The sequence below is a fragment of the Caretta caretta genome, chromosome 1 (assembly GCF_965140235.1).
Source record: "Caretta caretta isolate rCarCar2 chromosome 1, rCarCar1.hap1, whole genome shotgun sequence".
Taxonomy (NCBI): Eukaryota; Metazoa; Chordata; order Testudines; family Cheloniidae; genus Caretta; species Caretta caretta.
Window position 1 is genome coordinate 349,924,037 of NC_134206.1, and position 19,041 is coordinate 349,943,077.

Consider the following 19,041-nt stretch of genomic DNA (forward strand, 5'->3'; position numbering starts at 1 on the left):
AAGGGTCAAGTTCGGCTACAATTCAAACCTTTGAAAACAAGAAAATGAAGCATTAAGGTAACACAAACTTAAACTTCTGAAAACCACAAAATACAAAATGAAGGCGCATGCTACCCCCACTCTGTCATTGCTTCTTTGCTCCCAGAGAGCAAGCATCTCTTTGAGGATGTTTAACAAAAACAAAAACTTGCATCTTTGGAGACCCAGTTCTTTGTCAAAGCTGTAGTCATTGAACTGGGTTTTCAAAGTCATAATTTTATTATTAATTATTATTATTATTAATTTGTTTGTATTTCCACAGCCCTAGGGGCCAGAGTCATGGACCAGGACCCCATGCTGCTAGGCATGTACAAACATAGAACACAAGGGCGGCCAGACTGGGTCAGACCAAAGGTCCATCTAGCCCAGTATCCTGTCTTCCGACAGTGGCCAATGCCAGGTGCCCCAGAGGGAATGAACAGAACAGGGAATCATCGAGTGATCCATCCCCTGTCGCCCATTCCCAGTTTCTGGCAAACAGAGGCTAAGGACACCATCCCTGCTCAGCCTGGCTAATAGCCATTGATGAACCCATCCTCCATGAACTTATCTAGTTCTTTTTGAACCCTACTATAGTCTTGGCCTTAACAACATCCTCTGGCAAGGAGTTCCACGAGTTGACTGCATTGTGTGAAAAAAAATATTTCCTTTTGTTTGTTTTAAACCTCCTGTTCATTAATTTCATTTGGTGACCCCTAGTTCTTGTGTTATGAGAAGGAATAAATAACACTTCCTCCACACCAGTCATGATTGTATAGACCTCTATCATATCTATTGTAGACATGCCCTAAGTCAAGTTCCTGAAGACTTGTGGTAGGAAAAAAAGAGAGAATGTATACCATTTATAATGTTGTGACACACTCAGATACCATGGTGATGAATGCTGTATAATGGATATAGATGAAGTAGTCATCTTGCTGATCTATACTATATATATTCTAAACACTGGAAAAGTCAATACCCTTCTACAGTGTTTGCTTTTTGATGGCACTCAGTGCACTATAGACATGAACTCAAGATGATTCAGACTGTCTCTGCTTAATAGCATGTGTGCATTTGAGATGAGCAATCTGATTTTCCTACAGCTATTGATTTGTTCTGGCAGTGTTTCTGGGCCGGCCTGTGTGATCATAGGTTTCATTCGTTTAATTAAAGAAAAGGAGACCAGATGGCCGGAGAGCATTGACATTTGTCCCTGGGGGTGGATATGGTTAAATGTATTCACTGCCAATATTTCTCAGATTCCTTGAAACCTCTCTTCCGTGACCAACAAAATGCTCATGTGGTTATTCAGGTAGCTTGGGGACCCTCTGCATATTTATCTCCTTATCCCTTCCAAAACCACTTTAATTCAAAAATGCTTTTGATGAGAACATCCATGGGTCTCTTCTTGAGCCCAGTTCCATCCATCTAAGGTCCTTATATTGTTCCCATTACCACAGTATCTGAGCCTCTCTCAGTCTTTAATATATTAATACTCACAACACACCTGTGAGATAGGGATGTATTATCCCCATTTTACAGATGGGGAACTCAGGACAGGGGATGAAGTGACTGCCCAAGGTCACACACAGGCAGTCTGTGGCATAGCAAGGAATTGGACCTGGTTTTCCTCAGTCCAGCCTAGCACTTTAGTCCCCGGACTATCCTTCCTTCTGCTCTGTGCCTCAGTAAGGTAGGAATACAATGCACACTCCACTTGCAAGGTTAAAAATAACTAATAATTATGGATCAGTCTGCTCATCCTCCAGCAAAATATTACAGCCACCTCGTAGAAGGGTAAATATCTGCAGATTGGAGACACAGCCCCATTTAAATGTTCTTAGACATCTCTCATTTAGGTCTAATCTAGGCTTAAAAGTTTTGCTGCCATAGCTATGTTGGTTAGGAGCATGAAAAAAAACACACACACCCTAACTGGCATAGCTATACCAGGAAAAAGCCGTAGTATATATGCTATTATACCATTCAAAAAGTCCTTTTGCGGGTATAGTTCTTCATTCAGAGAACTTGTATAAGCTGATTCTCTGCTGGAAGGTTTGCCAGTATAGCTACAGCATAGACAAGACCCTAGATATTGATCTACCATGACCTCTTTAGCTTGAGAACTCCCACAAGTCCATAGACCAAGGAGGCGTTAGGGCACTTCATGGCTATTGGGTATCTTGAGTAGTAACAAACAAGGGTGGCATTTGCTCCCTTTTGCAATTTCCTACAAATTCTAAGCCTCCATCTTTAAAAGATTGTTTCTCTCGGTCCTGTAAATGACTCCATTAGCTGCCCTCTAAAGCCAGCCTTGCAGAAAACTCTCTCTCACAAAACATAGTGGCAAAGGTATATCCAACTTCTCCCTCAGACAGTCTTTTCAATGAGGTATGAATGCCTAGATGAGCCATTTAAATGCAAACATTTTTGAGTATGGGTGATCTAGGGAGCAAACACTTGATGGAGTCAAAGCACTTTTTGGAAAGCACTGGATACAATGGGCCAGGTTCTGCTCTTGTTTATGCCATTGGAATGCCAGGGCTGCCACTTCACTGTCTCTGTGCTCTTCCCCACCTCTTTTCCCCTTGTGTTCTTCATAGTGAGACATATTCCTGGCCCCCAGCCTTGGCTGCAAGGAATTTAGGTTTCTCCCTGTCCTTCACCCATGTCATGTTTTCTTTTAGGCCTTGTCTCTAAAATAGACATGAGAACTCCACTGATCGGTTTAGCATCCTCCATGCTTCTGAAAGCAAGATGGCAGAGGGAGAGCTTGGAAACAGGTGTGAGGAAGAGCAGGTTATGGGATGTAACAGAGGAACGGGGGGGATTTTTTTTAAAAAGCATGAAAATAGCAGTTTCCAGGATGAAGCCCTGGCTGGGATGATTTAATTGGGGATTGGTTCAGCTTTGAGCAGGGGGTTGGACTAGATGACCTCCTGAGGTCCCTTCCAACCCTGATATTCTATGATTCTATGATAAGCAAAGGGAATTCCCACAATTCCCCGACGGGGAGTGTTGTTATCGCACAAGGCGCTGTGACAACATCCCACAAGGTAGGGTGCTGGACAGTTGAATGGGGCACACCGGGATGCTTACCCATAGTGCAGCACGTCTTTTGCTGATATGTCTTTTGCAGTGCGGAGTCACTGGCAAAGGCAGATGAGTGTGCATACGTTCTAGTGACATTGAAACATGGGCAGCCGTATGCCAGCAAAAATGCTACCCTTAAAACCTTCTAGCATAGTTGTGATATAGATAAATCCTACGTTGGGGATTTATTCCAGTATCATGCCTTGATGGCCTTCCACAGATGTAGTTCCACCAGTACAAATGCCTAGCATAGACGAGGAAAGCTGTGATTCACACTGGTACAGCTTACCCCTGCTAGAAACCAGTTCCATTCCTGTCACTAGTTAGGCACCTCACTATGGTCTTGTGTGGACAAACATTCCTAACCAGGCCTTGTAACTGGTAAGGCCAGTCCTGTATCCCACAGCACGCAGGAGTGGGAATCTTCCTGTCCTTTCCTTTCACGAGTACCTTCCTGCTTAATAGTTAAGTCCAAAACAGACTGCAAAGAGTTACAAAGGGATCTCACAAAACTGGGTGACTGGGCAACAAAATGGCAGACGAAATTTAATGTTGATAAATGCAAAGTAGTGCACACAGGAAAAGATAATCCCAACTGTACATACAAAATGATGGGGTCTTAATTAGCTCTTACCACTCAAGAAAGAGTTTGGAGTCACTGTGGATAGTTCTCTGAAACATCCGCTCAATATGCAGCAGCAGTCAAAAACAAAACAAAACAAAAAAAACCCCTAATAGCATGTTAGAAACCATTAGGAAAAGAATGGATAATAAGACAGTAAATATAATGCCGCTATGTAAATTCATGGTATGTGCACACCTGGAATACTGCGTGCAGTTCTGGTTGCCCTATCTCAAAAAAAGCTACATTAGAAATGGAAAAAGTACAGGGAATTTCAACAAAAAATGATTTGGGGCCTGGAACAACTTCCATATGAGGCGAGATTAAAAAGACCAGGACTTTTCAGCTTGGAAAAGAGACGGCTAAGGAGGGAGGATATGACAGAGGTCTATACAGTCATGACTGGTGTGGAAAAAATGAATAAGGAAATGTTATTTACTCCTTCACATAACACAAGGACCAGTTAATAGGCAGCAGGTTTAAAACAAACAAAAGACACTACTTCGCACAATGCACAGTCAACCTCATTGCCAGGGGATGCTGTAAAGGCCAAAACTACAACTGGGTTCAAAAAAGAATTGGATAAGTTCAGGGAGAACAGGTCCATCAATGGCTTTGAGCCAAGATGCTCAGGGATGCAACCCCATGCTCTGGGTGTCCCTAAGTCTCTGACTACCAGAAGCTGGGACTGGATGACAGGGGATGGATCACTCAATAATTGCCCTGTTCTGTTCATTCCATCCGAAGCATCTGGCTTTGGCCACTGTCAGAAGACAGGATACTGGGCTAGATGGTCCATTGGTCTGACCCAGTATGGCCATTCTTATGTACTTGGATTAACTAGCAATGAGCACGTTTCAAATGATAAACTGGGCCCAGGTCTAATAAGCACCACAATTTTTTGATGTTTGCTTGGAGCTCATCCATCTGCAAAATTGGGTTGGTAAGTACAAGGGAAGGTCTTCCGCGGTGAGGTTGCTGATCTGATGAGGCCCACAAGGTCAAGAAGAAATTTGCCCCAGGGCCCAGCTGTGTAACCCCTCTGTGTATGACATGCAGCTTCACTGGGTGTTCCATGTGCAGAAGAAACCCCACAGGTCAGGCCCTTTGTGCTGTTGTAATCCTGAGCTCAGTTGGCCCAGAAGCAGCAGCAAGGCACACAAAGATGAAAAAATAATTTGAAGAGATTAAAGGTGGTTGATCCAGAAAGGGGTGATGTTCTTTGGGCTTGGCTACACTTGCGAGTTGCCGCGCAATAAAGGAGCCCCGGGCGCACTAGCTCACTCCCCACCCACACGGGCAAGGCGCGTCGAGCTCTCTGACTCCGCTGCTACAGCACGGCTGGTCTCCACCTCGGCCAGCGGAATAACGTTTGCTGCGCCCCCGCTGCAGCGCCTCGGCGCCAGTGTGGAGGTGTTGCATTACTGCGCTCTGACCAGCCTCCGGAAACGTCCCATAATCCCCTTCAGTCAAGTGGCCACTCTTCTCATTGTTTTTGAATTTCTGTAGGAATGTGGATATGCCCTTTGAAAGCTCCGTTTCTGACAGCCGGCATGCTTATCTGCTCCAAGACAAAGCAACCATTACTGTGGAATGCTGGGTGTGAAAGAGAGAGGCGGGGCGGGGTGGGAGTGTCTGCTGCTGTCCGAACTTACAAGACAGCATGCTGACATGCTCTCAGCCCCCCCAAAACCCACTCTCTCCCCCCCACATACACACAACACACTCCCTGTCACACTCCACCCCCCATTTGAAAAGCACGTTGCAGTCACTTGCATGCTGGGATAGCTGCCCATAATGCACCGCTCCCAATGCCGCGGCAAGTGCCACAAATATGGCCACGCCAGTGCCCTTGTAGCTGTCAGTGTGGACAGACTGCAGCGCTTTTCCTACTGCGCTCTCCAAAGGCTGGTTTAACTCAAAGCACTCTACAACTGCAAGTGTAGCCATGCCCTTTGTTTGCTTCTTTAGGATGTAAAAAGGAGGCCAGGGAATTGGTTTTAACTGAAAGTAAAAAAACAAATACATAAGAGGGTGTTGTTTACATTATCAACTTTGGTCTCCTCCCTTTCTTTTCTAGGAGGACTCTCTGTGCAACTGGAAAACTTAATTGGAGTTGACATCCGAGAAACTGTGTGGGTGAAACCTGATTAATTGAGCAGAAGTGATTTTTGATTCAGGCTGTTTACAGCTCTTGTTTTAGTTGACAATTAATGCAAATGCTTAGGATAAAAAAACCCTCTCTTTGTTAAAATGCAACAACCCCAGTGACATGCTTAGTAATCTGACAGTTCACATCCCTGAAACCTCCAATGAGTCCTTCACCAAAGCCAGAACTAACAAAATGTAACACTCCTTGATATTTCAAAAGGTAAATCCAAACAATTAAAAAACAAACCGAAACCGCTTTCCAGGCCTTCATGATACAGGGTACATGCAGGGACTGGACTAGATGACCTCTCGAGGTCCCTTCCAGTCCTATGACTCTATGATCATAAGGAAGCAAACAATAGGGCACAGATTCATTTCCACTGCTCATTTCCATCTTTCAAGTCACCTTTAACCAAATAGCTTCAGACTACAAATCAATCAATACAAGAAAGGATTCAGCCTGAAAGTGAAGACCATGTTTGAGAAGGGGGAGGGGAATGTTATTTTAGCTGAACAAGCCTGAGCATCGCTAGAAATGGCCCCCATTTTATTCAATGGGATCACTGCAAACCCCCGGTACCCCTCCCCAGTGAAAGGGTGGGAGCCTACTGTAATGATGCTGAGAGGCCACATGTGTTCACAGCTACAGTCAGTGGTTTCCTAGGTTGTGGTTTGTTTAATAGCAGCATAGGCCAGAGGAAACTGAATGCTCCCACTTACATTAGTGAAGGGAGGACGTGTTGTGTGTATTGGTTAGAGGACAAGGTGGGTAGCTAGGACTCTCTATTCCTATTCCAGTTTCTCCCAAGACTTGCTTTGTAACCTTAGCTAAATCACTTAGGGTCAGATCATGTTCGCAAGTGCAGTAAATGTCCCGGAAGTGCTTGTACAATCTGCACTGGGATGCCGTCCCTGTTTATCCTTGCTCAGGGACTCCAGATAACAGTTTCTCAGTTTCTTTTTCTAGTTGCATGCCCTGCAAATTCAACCTGGGATCTGGAAGTCAAGATGGGTTTTGCTGGCAATAAAGACGCTGCCATTGGAACCTTGTAAACCATACTGTAAGTTATGCAGGTTGGAGGGGGGATGGAGTCCAGCTCTTCCCCCAGCACTGTGCTGGCTCAGCCAAGTAGTAACAAGGTATTTTTGGCACTCCAGGCAATACCCAGGAATCTGCGCATGCATGGGGGCAGCTCCCCTCAGGAGGGAGGTCATAGTTTTACACACTTTTCTGACAACAACAGCACAGTAATCTCTCTCTGCCTCCGTTTCTCATCTTTTAAATGGAGAAAAAAATAAAAGAGAGTGATGTAAGGAGACTGCCATAGCGAATGTTTACAAGGCATCTCACCTCACCATCATGGGAGAATGATTATCCCCTACAGCTGAGCTCTGCTTGGCATGACAGAGTAGCAGGAGGGGCACACCAGAAAAACCCATTAATACAAAAGTTAGAGCAGCCTAGGGGCTTCTCTAACTTATGTCACTGGTCTAGGGTCCCTAAAAGACCTTACATAAGTGGAGCAAAGCTGGGGAAGTAGGGCAGCTAGCAAAGGAGCCAGCTCTGCTGGCTTTGCATGAATATAGAGTCCCTCTTCATTAAGGGAATTATCCACTGGACATTTGTAACCAGAATGGAACAAAAGGATTGGATTGTAAGGGAGAATGTGTCAATATAAGTGCAAAGTATTTGGTTCTGCAGTGATGCCAAGTAACAAGTTTCCTGTAAAGTACTTTAGGATTCTGGTAGGAAAGACACTGTAGTCAGGTCTGCACTAGAATCTTTTGCCAGTGCAGTAATGTTAGTTAGTTGGTGTGATTTTTTATTATTATTATTATTATTTTTTACATTTCCATACTGGCAACAGCCCTAGTGCTGACACAGTCGTACCAGCAATAAAAGTACTTTTGGCACGAAAGCATATTTTGCTCAGGGAACCAATACAAGCTACGCTGGCAAAAGCTCTTTTGCCAGCATAAGCTGCATCTACACTAGGATGCCAGTGGAGGGTTTGCCAGTGTAGCTATACTGAGAAACCTTTTCTAGTGAGACATGGCTGGTCTGCCTACTTATGTGACCCCCGTCACCACAGCACGAGGTGCCAAAGAAAAGTAAGCTACGGTTGGGCCCGGTTATCACTCACATCCTACAGTTCACTCCAAGTTTGCAGTTCAGGTTCAGAACAACTAGCAGAACCAAAAGACAGCATAATTCTTGAGCCAGAAGAGTACCCAGAAGTTACCTATTACAGAACTGGCCCAACAAAGAAAATAACAGAACGCCACAAGCCATCACCTTCAGCCCCCAACTCAAACCTCTCCAACGCATCATCAAGGATCTACAACCTATCCTGAAGGACGACCCATCACTCTCACAGATCTTGGGAGACAGGCCAGTCCTTGCCTACAGACAGCCCCCCAACCTGAAGCAAATACTCAACAGCAACCACACACCACACATCAGAACCACTAACCCAGGAACCTATTCTTGCAACAAAGCCCGTTGCCAACTGTGTCCACATATCTATTCCGGGGACACCATCATAGAGCCTAATCACATCAGCCACACTAACAGAGGCTCGTTCACCTGCACATCTACCAATGTGATATATGCCATCATGTGCCAGCAATGCCCCTCTGCCATGTACATTGGTCAAACTGGACAGTCTCTACGTAAAAGAATAAATGGACACAAATCAGATGTCAAGAATTATAACATTCAAAAACCAGTTGGAGAACACTTCAATCTCTTTGGTCACTTGATTATAGACCTAAAAGTTGCAATTCTTCAACAAAAAAAACTTCAAAAACAGACTCCAACGAGAGACCGCTAAATTGGAATTAATTTGCAAATTGGATACAATTAACTTAAGCTTGAATAGAGACCGGGAGTGGATGTGTCATTACAGAAAGTAAAACTATTTCCCCTTGTTTATTTCCCCCCCTACTGTTCCTCACACATTCTTGTCAACTGCTGGAAATGGCCCACCTTGATTATCACTACAAAAGGTTCCCCCCGCCGGTAACAGCTCACCTTTCCTGATCACTCTTGTTACAGTCTGTATGGTAACACCCATTGTTTCATGTTCTCTGTATATATTAAATCTCCCCACTGTATTTTCCACTGTATGCATCCAATGAAGTGAGCTGTAGCTCACGAAAGCTTATGCTGAAATAAATTTGTTAGTACTTGTGGCACCTTAGAGACTAACAAATTTATTTGAGCAAAAGCTTTCGTGAGCTACAGCTCACTTCATCGGATGCATACTGTGGACACTTAGTCCTCAGTGCCTGGGACTGAACTAGATGACCTCTCGAGGTCCTTTCCAGGCCTACATTCTTCGATCCTCCCTCTGCGGGGAGGATGATATAACAAACAGCATATGACAGATGTGTAGTCATGTTCCTTAATACACTGGCAGGCCCTCAGGTACTACGGTGTTGAGTGTGGTATAAAAGCCTATATAGAATAGAAGAGAAATTGTGCTCAAAAGTGCGTGTGCACTCAGAGTTGCAGATACACAAATGGAGGGCAGGTAGGGTCCCTTTTGAAAATGTGTCCCTACGTTGTGTGACAAAGTTCCTCCTCTACCTTGGTGGGTCTTGCGCTTATTGGCGGATTTGCTCGCCTTGGAGCTTCACAGCAGCCCTCAGTTTGGCCGTTTTCGTGAACCCACAGTCCCGGACACTCCTCCTGTGTCTGACCAGGAGTTGGGAGGTTTGGGGGGAACCCAGGCCCGCCGTCTACTCCAGGTTCCAGCCCAGGGCCCTGTGGAATGCAGCTGTCTAGAGTGCCTCCTGGAACAGCTGTGTGACAGCTACAACGCCCTGGGCTACTTCCCCATGGCCTCCTCCCAACCCCTTCTTTATCCTCACCATAGGACCTTCCTCTTGGTGTCTGATAATGCTTGTACTCCTCAGCCCTCCAACAGTCCGCGTTCTCACTCTCAGCTCCTAGCACCTCTTGCTCCCAGCTCCTTACCCGCGCACCACAAACTGAAGTGAGCTCCTTTTTAAACCCAGGTGCCCTGATTAGCCAGCCTTAATTGATTCTAGCCGCTTCTTGACTGGCTGCAGGTGTTCTAATCAGCCTGTCTGTCTTAATTGTCTCCAGCAGGTTCCTGATTATTCTGGAACCTTCCCTGTTACCTTACCCAGAGAAAAGGGACCTACCTAACCTGGGGCTAATATACCTGCCTTCTATTACTCTCCTGTAGCCATCTGGCCCAACCCTGTCACAGTTGGCATAGGTATAAACAAGGAGAGAATATGGCCAGCAGGTTCTCTGTTCTTGGTGAAGCTGCAGACACTAGGATGAACCCAGTTTGTGTCAGAGACTGAGCCGTGGGTAATCAGGCCTAATGGTCAAAGCAGGAGCTGGGAAGGGGATCCAATTTCAGGGCCAGGGCTGAAGTCAAGAAGCAGTAGCCACAACCCAGGAATCAGTAGCAAAGGATTAGAAACCAGTAGGCACACCAAAGGTCAGACCTGGAGTCAAGAACTGGAGTCGGGGAGAGGAAGCCAGAGCCAGGAGCAAGTTGGGGTAGCAAAGACTTACAGGAGGAAGGCTGGGACAGGACTAGGAGCAGGGCTGGAGCCAGGTGAGGAGCAGCAGGCACAGGGAGGATCTCAGCCGTGAGGATGAACACGTTGAGCAGCTAGAGAGAGCTGCTGCTGAGCTAAAAGCCAGCCAGCTGCCCTCCCTAACTAATCAGGTGGTGCAGTCAGTCAGGGAGCCTGCTGTAGCCCAGCTGCGCTTGTTGGGTTGCCAGGAGAGTGACTGTTGCAGGGCCTGATCCCTGACAGTTTGATTCAGATCCCAGGGAATCCGTGCAGGATGAGCGGATAGAACAATACATCTTTCAAGCTGCGAACAGAGCACATCGGATTTGAGTGAGTGGGCATGGAAGGTGCTCAGTACCTCTGTGGATCAGGCCCAGTATTTGCAAATTAAGGAGGTTTGACTCGTTCACATGAGATGTGAATAACAGTTTATCACCCTCCTCTTTATAACAACTTTTTAGTACTTGAAGACTGTTATCAGGTCCCCCCTCAGTCTTCTCTTCTCCAGACTAAGCAAAACCATTTTTAAATGTTTCCTTGTAGGTCACATTTTCTAGACCTTTGATCATTTCCATTGCTCTTCTCTGGACGTTTTCCAGTTTATCCACATCTTTCCCAAAGTGTGATGCTCAGACCTGGACGCACTACTCCAGTTGAGGCCTTATCAGCGCAGAGTAGAGCGGAAGAATTACTTCGTGTGTCTTGCACACAATACTCTGGCTAATACAGCCCAGAATGATGTTTCCTCTTTTTTTGGAAAAGTGTTTGTTACTTTGTTGACTCATATTTAGTTTGTGATCTACTTTTCTGCAGACTCCTTCCTAGCCAGTCAGTTCCCATTTTGTATTTGTGCAATTGCTTGTGCCTTCCGAAGTGGAGTACTTTACATTTGTCCTTATTCAATTTCATCCTATTTATTTCAGACGACTTCTCCAGTTTGCCAAGATCATTTTGAATTCTAATCCTGGCTCCAAAGCGCTTGCAAGCCCTCCCAGCTCAGTATCATCTGCAAACTTGACAAGTGTACTACCTCCACCATGATCCAAATCATTTCTGCAGATATTGAATAGAACCAGACCCAGGACAGATCCCTGCGGGACCCACTCGATATGACCTTCCAGCTTGACTGGGAATGACTGATAACTACTCTCGAGTATAGTTTTCCAACCAGCTATGCACCCACCTTAGAATATGTTTGCCTAGGCTATACTTCTCTAGTTTCCTTTTGAGAAGGTCATGTGAGACAGTATCACAAGCCTTACTAAAGTAGAGACATATCTCATCTACTGCTTCCCGTACTATCCACAAGGTTTGTTTCCTGTCAAAAGACGGATATTATGCACAGAAGCCAGCTTCTAATTTTCCCTGAGGTGCTCAACCACCGCTTAGCCCCACAGGCTGTGCCCCCTCTCCACCTCTTCCCCTAAGTCCCCACCTCTGCCCCACCTCCACTCTACCGCTTCCCTCAAGGCCCCACCCCGCCTCTTCCCACTCCTGCTGCACTCCCACCCTGCCTTTTTCTGCCCCCTCCCCCAAGCGCGCCCTGTCCCTGCTCCTCCCCCTTCCTCCCAGCCCCTCCTTCACGCTGCAGAACAGCTGATCCGCAGCCTTCAGGAGGCACTGGGAGGGAGGGAAGGAGTGGATTGGTGGAGGCCCCAGGCGGGATTGGGGGAAAGGAAAGGAGCTTGGCTGCCAATTTTTTCTCCATGGGTGCTCCAGCCCTGGAACACCTACAGAGTCAGTGCCTATATTAGGTTGCTTTGACAGGATTTGTTCTTGACTAATCCATGTTGACTGTTACTTATCACCTTCTTTTTTCCTAGGTGCTTACAAATGGATTTTTTGATTATTTGCTCAATTCTTTCTGGGTACCACAGTTAAGCTGGCTGGTCTATAATCCCCTGGGTTGTCCTTATTTCCCATTTTTATAGCTAGGATAATATATTTGCCTTTTTCTAGTCCTCTGGAATCTCTCCTGTCCTCCACAACCTCTCACAGATCATCGCTAATGCCTCAGAGATGTCGTCAGCCCGTTTATTAAGTATTCTAGGATGTATTTTGTCAGGCCCTGCCAACCTGAAGACATCTAAGATCTGATCTACTCTAAAAAGTTCGGTTGGCCCAGTTATGTCGCTCAGGGATGTGAAAAATCCACACCTGTAAATCATGTAGTTAAGCTGAACTAATACCTGGTATAGATAGCACTGGGTTGACAGAGGAATTCAACCTAGTTCCTGGCTCTTGGGAAGGTGGATTACCTACACTGACGGGAGAACCGCTGTAGCGTTTCAAGTGCTAACCTTTTTTGATGAAAACTGAAACAAAAAAAGGCAGTTAACGCTTCTGCCATTGCTACATTTTCTGTGATTGTCTTTCCCTCCTCATTGAGCAATGGGCCTTGGTCTTGGTCTTCCTTTTTGTTTCTTAGGTATTTGGAAAATGTTTTCTTGTTACACTTTGTCCCTCGCTAATTTAATCTCATTTTGTGCTTTGGCCTTTCTAATCTTGTCCCTACACACTTCTGTTGTTTTTTTATATTCATCCTGTGTAATTTGACCTAGTTTCCATTTTTTGTATGACTTATTTTTTTGCATTTCAGGTCCTTCCAGATCTCCTGGTTAAGCCAGTGTGCTCTCTTATCATACTTTCTATCTCTTCTACACACTGGGATAGTTTGCTCTTGAAACATGTACGGTGGAATGTCTTGTTTTGTTTTTAAAAATAGGGATATACCTGTTGCTATGCGTTTATATTAGAGAAGGCAGGGTCACAGAAATCTCCAATGCACTTGGAGTGAAATGTGGTGAGACTTGATGAGGCAGAGAGGCCCCACACTGGCAACAAGTGGGTCAAGGAGGCAGACAGGCTCTCCTCTGGCAATGAAAGGGTTAGGGAAAGCCTGTGGACCCAGCTGGCCCCACTTCGCTACACATGCAGCCAATGGTGGGCATGGAGAGGGGAGATTAAAGGAGAGGGCCTCGCCCAGTTGAGTGCTGACCAGGATGGAGGACAGAGCTTAGCTTCTCTTGGTGGGAGAGAAGCCTGGTTATAGACCTGCGACTGAGCTTTCTTGCCAAACCAGATCAGCCTCCCTGGAAAGAACAACCGGATGATGGGAAGGGAATTGGTGGAAGCACAGACTATTTGGGAGACCAGCCCTGAATACAAGGGTGGGACTCCAGTCATGCTGTCTGGAGTGGCTCACAACCAGGAGTGCCAACCTCAGGGCAGACACCCCAAATGAGTGGTATATTCTGTAATGAGATTTCACCAACCCCGTACCAAGTGTCAACTCCTAAAGTACTAGAACAGTCTTACCATGGAGTCACAGAGGGTCCCTTTGAGCTCTCCAGCCTGTCTTGCCACCCTGGCTACTTGGTCTTAGTGACAGATGGTCCCTTACACCAACAATCACGGCAATATTCAGGTTACTCTCAGTCCCAAAGGACCAGTCACTTACTCCAGATCAGCTGTACTCAGATCTCAAACCGAAGACAATGCTTGTAGCCAATCCTGTAACAAACTAACTAAGGGTTTATTAAGGGGGCAGAGGGGGAAGAAATGAGAGTGATTTACAAGGTTAAAATAGGAAACACACACACACACACAAATGAGTTACAGTCTTAGAGTTAAAAAGGTAATAGAAGTGTCTCTAATAAGCAGCTCTACATACCCTTTAGGGCTGACTCAGGCCAAGCAGCATGGGGATCTCTTGCTTTTGTTTAGGAATCTTTGCCCCTCAGAGTCCAGACAGTGGAAAGAACCCAGTTTCTCCTTGCCAGGGATTTTATCCCCTTCACCCCAGAATCCAAGGTGATGGGATGAGTTCATGCACAGGTCTCCCCTTCCCAGAGGGAGTGAGGAATGCAATCAACAGGGTCTCTGTCCTTTGATGCTACACAATGCCTCATTTGCCTTCAGTGGACCATGTAGTGTGCAGGAGGAGCACTTTACCTTATTTAATGCTTCTTTTCCTGGTTGGTGAGTGACACAGTTAGAGGTTTACAATGCAAACACTCCATATAACCATATAACATGGAATACAGATGTTATAAAGTAGGATTAATACATGCAGCATCCTACAAGCAGTTCATAAAGTCTAAACATTAAAAACATGCTTATAACACTAATATCTGTTTTAACCATGCTAATCTACAGGTGACTCGTTTCCAGCTATGCATTTGTCAGAGTTCAGCAAGGTCTGGGGCTTTTGGCATGAGCTGGCACCTGGTCTGCCCATGTCGCAGCCTTACTGAAGGTTTGTGGGACGATCCCAATTTTGAACAACTATTTTTGTTTCTGATTAACGTTGAACCTTAACTGCCCTGAAAGGGATAGGACTGAAGGTTGCTCTGGCCAGAGGGACCTTACTGGGACAGAGACCTGCAGCTGGGTGAGTTGTGTTCTGAAGAGCCACAAGATGACACCACCAGGCAACCCACTCTCCTGCACAGACTAGCTTTGCTCTTATTGTTGAGAGTTTCATTGGGCCAGAGGAGCGACGCTTTCAACCACAGTCTTCAACCCAGAGCTTTAAACGGTCCTTTAGTTAGATACCCTTGGCCCAGGCCATAGAGTGCTTTGAAGATAAGGACTGCGACCTTGAACTTGATTTAAAATTCTATGGGAAGCCAGTGCCGAGAGGAGGACAGGTAAAATGTGTTTGCAATTGCCTTTGTTACTGAGGAGATGCATGGCCCCACAACCAAGGGGTCTAGTGGGGGAGGGGAAGTTTCCCATCACTGCTTTCTGGGGGGCGTCCCTCCCAGAAGGACTGAAACCGTTTCAGCACCTTCCCCTGGACCCTGCCACCTCTTGGGCGAACCAGCAGACGCTCCTGGCCCACGGTATGGATCACTGCAGAGAGGCCCAGGGGGCTGAGACCGGATGGCTGCCCCTCTCCCCACTGACCGGAGGAGCTCAGCCATCAGGGCCATGAAACCAGCTCCAGTTCCGTGTCTGGGCCCGAAGCCAGGTGGGCCGGGTCCCGCCTGCTGGCTGCAGTTAGAGGAGCCTGGAGCTGGCCTTTGGCTGGCTTCTCTCTGAGCTTGCCCAGGAACGGGAGGTCTGACGCCGGGAGAGCTGGCCAGGCCTGACGTGCCCAGGGTGGTGTTGGAATTATAGGATACCACCATGACACCAATTTAACAGTAAATTCCTTTATTAAATTCGAAGGCAGAATGGTATTTGTGCAGCCACTGCAAACGTGCGGTGAATGCCTATGCAATTATTACAGGCCTAGCCCCAGGATGCTCAAACCCATGTTGACTGGTTCCAACAGGACCGGCAGTCACGAGTAACGAAGCCTCTAAGAGTCCACCCTTTTGTACCTTATTCATCGGGACCTACGTGAGCATGGTCACTACTTCTTGAGTCCTTTTCGTTGCTAAAACTCGTCCGAACCATTCTTGATAATGGAGGTCTCTTCTTCCAAGACTTCCTTCCAATCTTATCAGCCACATTCCAGGTCCAGTGTTTCCAATCAAGGGCTCTGCAATGATCATACACCCTTACCCCACCACCTAGACACCCAAGAACTGCCCAGGGGAAACCGAGGCACCCCCACACCACTCGGAGGAAACATCAAAAACAGTCCCACTTCGTCACACATACCACCTTTCAAGGCCTTCCCACCACCACTAAGAACCTGCACTTTGCACAGACTGCAACACATATGTATATACCTTTTAGACAAGCTAATTTAACCCTTTGTCTCTACCTAATCCCACATGTGGGTTTCTTCTTCAGTGTTGGTCTGACTATTGCATGCAAGGGCTAAGGTTTCCAAATGTGCATACAAATATTTGTATGTGCAAAGCTGGCAAAGTGTCCTTATTTGGCCTTTGGTGTCTATGGAGTTGCCTCTGGGGGTTCCAGGTCCTTGACTTAGGCTTTACAATGTCTCCATCCTCTCCTCTCCAAGGGGGGGAGAAGAGGTTTATGCCCCTTCCACAAAGAGGGTGGGTTGTAGTGGAACCCAGGTCCTCTGTCCCCATCAGGCTCTGACCCAGGGCCTTTGAGAGGCAGTGATTGCAAATACTCTGGAGTGCTTCAGGCCTCCTCCCTGGGCCACTCACTTCTCCATAAGGCCTCAAAAGTCCTTCCCCTGATGTCCAACAGAAAATAGCAGAAACAACAGACTCTTCAGCCTAGCGGGGCTTAGCTGGCAGCCTTCTTCTTTGTGGCCTCACCCCCAGCTTCACAGTGGCCCAGGTTCCTGGGTTTCACTCCCACCGCCCAGGATCTGTCATGCTCTCCCTCTGCCCAGGGCTTCCGGCAGGCTGCAGTCCCTGATCAGCCCGTCTCCAACCAGGCTTCCAGCTCAGGACTCAGCCCCAGAGAGAAAGCTCTCAGCTGGGTCTCTTCCCTTGCCCCACCTCTAGGGCCAGGGGTGGCTGCCGCTGCTTACAGGCCCCTCCCTTGCCGTCAGGAGCAGAGTGGGTTGGGTAGGATAGGTCATGTCTCCCCCTTCTGAGCCATCTGGCTCCCTGTTAAGCTCCTTGTCCAAGCGTTGGAGCAGGGCCTATAGCAGGTGCAGTGGGGCAGTGTTGGCTGGTCCCAGAATTGCTCCTTAACCCCTGTGGGGTTTATACACACAACCACAGACCCTAAGAAAGAGAGACCACGGCACATTCCCCGCTGCATGCCAAACCCACAGATCATTGCCGTTCACCAGCAAACAACAGCAGAGCATCTAAAGACTAGAAGTTCAGAGATTCCTAAGGCCAGAAGGGAATATTAGATCATCTAGTTTGACCTCCTGTGGTAAGATGGGCCACTGAATTTCACCCAGTCACCTTCCCCCCTGCGCATATTGAGCTCAATGACTTGTGTTTGAAGAAAGCATCTTCCAGAAAGGCAGCCAGTCCTGATCCAAAGACATCAATAGAATCCACCGCTTCCCTGGATAGTTTGTTCCAATGGCTAATCACCTGCGCTGTTAAAAATGTGTGCCTTATTTCCAATTGCAATTTGTGTGGCTTCAGCATCCAGCCATTGGTTGTTCTTCTTCTGTCTTTCTCCGCTAGATCGAAGAGCCTTTTAGTACCTGGTATTTCTCCCCATGAAGGTCCTGATACACTGTGATGAGGTCACCTCTCCATCTTCTTTTTGATAAATTAAACCAGCAGTTCTCAAACTGTGACTCGGGACCCCGTTTTAACGGAGTCACCAGGGTTGTCTTAGACTTGCTGAGGCCCGGGGCCAAAGCCCGAGCCTCACTGCCCAGGGCTAAAGTCCGAGGGCTTTGTCCCTGGGCGATGGGGCTCAGGTTAAAGGCCCCCTGCCTCAAGCTGAAGCTCTTGGGCTTTGGCTTTGACCCTCCCTGGGATCCAGGGCGGTGGGGCTCAGGATTTGGCTTTGCTCCCCCACCCCCAGGGGCGGTGGGATTAGGGCAGGCTCAGGCTTTGGTCCCTCTCCTGCCCCTGGGGTTGTTTAGTCATTTCTGTTGTCAGAAGGGGGTTATAGTGGAATTAAGTTGGAGAACCCCTGAATTAAACAGATCAAGCTCTTTCACTCTCTCACTATGAGACATTTTCTCCAGCACTGGCATCATTTTTGTGGACTCATCTTCTCTGCACTCTCTGCAATTTTTCAGCCTCGGGTTGCTGGGAACGTGATCACCAGCAGTACAAAGATTCCTGTGAAAACACAAACCAGTTGTGGAGGAAGCCAAAATAAACTTTGCAGCACAGGATGGGCAAAGCAGAGCTGCAGACTCAACCTCAGACACAAGCATCTCTCTTCCCTTCTGCTCCCACCCCCACTGGCAAATTGTGCTTCACTGCAAAGATCCACTGAAGACTGAGAAAGACACCTCAGAGCAGAGAGAAGGGCTCATCCCACCGGCCTTCCTGAGTTTGGTTGGACCATACAAAAGCCCTGGGCAATGTCTGGGCTGCTCTGTGTGAACCTGACTCCTGCACCTCCTGGCTGGTGAATGCCTGGCAAGGACACCCACACACATCACTGGATAAGACCATTCAAGCTTTTTTCAGAACAGGCAACCCACCTGCCAGACCCGAACCCAACTACTTCTCAAGGAACCAAACGTCAGGTGTCAATGTGACGGTTGCCATCTTGGCCAGCACCAGGGATCTCCAGAGCTAGGAGCATGAATCTCTGCAGCTTAAGCTAAAAAGCCAGGCCGTGTAGCTGAGGGCTGGAACAGACTCAAATTTCTCCAGGGACTTGGGACACATAAACACATCCTGAGCTGTGATTTCCATTGATTCTAAGGCCAGAAGGAACTAGACTGACCTAATGCATAACACAGGCCAATAATAATTCCTGTTTGACCTAGAACAGATCGTTGAGAAAAACAGCCAGTCTTGATTTGAAAGTGTTCAGTGATAGAGAATCCACCATGACCCAGTAAATTGTTCCAGTGGTTAAAATCCCTCATCTGGCTTAAGCTAAGGCCTTTCTTCCTACACCCCAGAACTAGATAAGTTCATGGAGGATAGGTCCATCAATAGGTATTAGCCAGGATGCTGTCCCTAGCCTCTGTTTGCCAGAAGCTGGGAATGAGCGACAGGGGATGGATCACTTGATGATTCCCTGTTCTGTTCGTTCCCTCTGGGGCACCTGGC